The 1,912-nt window shown below is 43.5% G+C and overlaps 1 non-coding gene across 1 annotated transcript; it reads right to left on the bottom strand.

Annotated features, from left to right (window-relative positions):
• Positions 1–1,513: 1,513 nt before the first annotated feature.
• Positions 1,514–1,587, bottom strand: trnat-agu (transfer RNA threonine (anticodon AGU)). The gene has a single exon. It is a non-coding gene; the product is annotated as a tRNA-Thr (tRNA).
• Positions 1,588–1,912: the final 325 nt, after the last annotated feature.

Here is a 1,912-nt window from a genome sequence, read left to right as displayed (position 1 = left end):
TCTGGTGGTGGAGCTAGTGACTGACATGTCTTGAAAACGGCGGGCATGACGAGAAAAATCCTGTAAAAAATCTTTCTAATATGTTTCTTTTTTTCCTATAAAGTTGGACATTTTAAAGTGTAGGTAAATGGAGAATGACTGGCTTTTGGTCAGTTGTGGAACTGCAACGAAATTCATTTCTGCATAAGACCCAATGTGAGAAAGAAATGGTCGACCTTCCTGTCCTGAGCACCAAGAAGAGGACTAGATTGGTTTTCCAAGATCCAAATAATATTATTGCGTCGTACACAAAACGTGTCCCATGCGAGAAGCTTCTGCGACAAAATCAATTCCATGGCTTTATTTTTTTTGTATTAGACTGTCCTAACTGGCCGCGAGTTTAACGGTTTCAGTGTGGACAGAGAGCGTCCGATGTCACGCACCCCGACGTGATAGTCGGACGCTCTCATTCAGTTACACGCTGTAAACGGATCTTAAAGCCTGAATTACGATTCTGCGTTAAATCGAGGCGTACCCTACGCCGTAGGCTCTGCGTTGGTGTAACGCAGAACCATAAATCAGCCTTTAGTCACCTCGTCTTCACAGAGGAAGATTTCTCATAATTTCTTATGTTACAAGACAGATGAATCATGTTAACTGTAAATAAATCACAACACTAAATTTTCACAAATGGCAACTTTATTGTTAAAAAAATAAAATATGAGTTGTATATAAATAACATGTATGCACTATTGCTGGCTCAAGGAAGGACCGTGCGTTTTCTGAAGGTGTCGTTGAACAGCTTCAGGTGCTTGGAAGATCTGAAACCAGACAGAAAAAATGTATTACTAATTTACCTAACGAGTGAGTGGCTCCGTTAGGGAACACTGGAGCCGGGCCGGTCCGTGAGCAGCTCCGGCAGCTCCGTATGCGGCGCCGGTGCTCCGGAGCTAAGCTAAATACTTAGCCCATGCAAAGATCATATAAATATAAATAACATTAAAAAAAAGGAACTTACCGCTGACTCGTGTGCAGTTGCCGGGTCCGTGCTGTTGGAACTGATCCTTTTATGAGGGTAAATGTCGATGCAAAATCTCATTTCTACTTTCCCTCGCTGTTCAAACAGCCACCGCTTGTAAACAATGGAGGAGCTCCAGCCGGCGGAGAGAGCTGGTTGTGGGCGTGGTTTCAGCAGCGGAGGCCGAACCTCTGCGCCTCGGGTGACGTCGGGAGGGGGTCACAGACCTTGCAGAAATTCATGGGATTTCGTCTCCCCTCTGCTGGCAGGGTGAGGGGAGACCACTTTATATATGTCAAAACCCTTTAAAGGAGAAGAACGAGACATTAACTAACTCTCAAGCAGTCCACATCACTTAGAAGAACTTTAAGACTGGAATGTGTGAATTAACTTTGGTTGAGAAACCTTCAATGTGCCTTTCTTTATTTTGAAGCTACATGTCATTTTTCCATTTCACCACCATGAATGAATGAGACATCTATCATCTTTTTCTCATCCAAAGACAGATGAGTCTAAAGGCTCTGCTGGGATTTGAACCCAGGATCTCCTGTTTACTAGACAGGTGCTTTGACCAACTAAGCCACAGGGCCTCCACAACCTCTCACTTACCTCGTCTCAGACATCAAAACAGTAAGACCTTTAGAGGTGTGACATGCTGGAATGAGAAACAGAAGCCATTGGTGGACCACACGTCCTAAAGGACAAGGCATCTGACTTTGGATAAGAAGGTTGAGAGTTTTAGTCCCTCTGTGGTTAAAGAGACTTGAGACAGTAAGTTCTAGTGTCCTACCTCACATTCACTCTTTACAGGTCACTTCAGTTTAGCTACCGTCTCGGGTTATTGCAAATATACGGAGAGAGTAGAGATTCTCCAAAAATTTGAGTCTTGACTTCAAATTTTACATTTTATTGACT

Source organism: Cololabis saira, chromosome 11 (assembly GCF_033807715.1).
Source record: "Cololabis saira isolate AMF1-May2022 chromosome 11, fColSai1.1, whole genome shotgun sequence".
Taxonomy (NCBI): domain Eukaryota; kingdom Metazoa; phylum Chordata; class Actinopteri; order Beloniformes; family Belonidae; genus Cololabis; species Cololabis saira.
The sequence above is the reverse complement of the archived record's forward strand: the minus strand, read 5'-3'. Positions and strand labels throughout refer to the sequence as shown.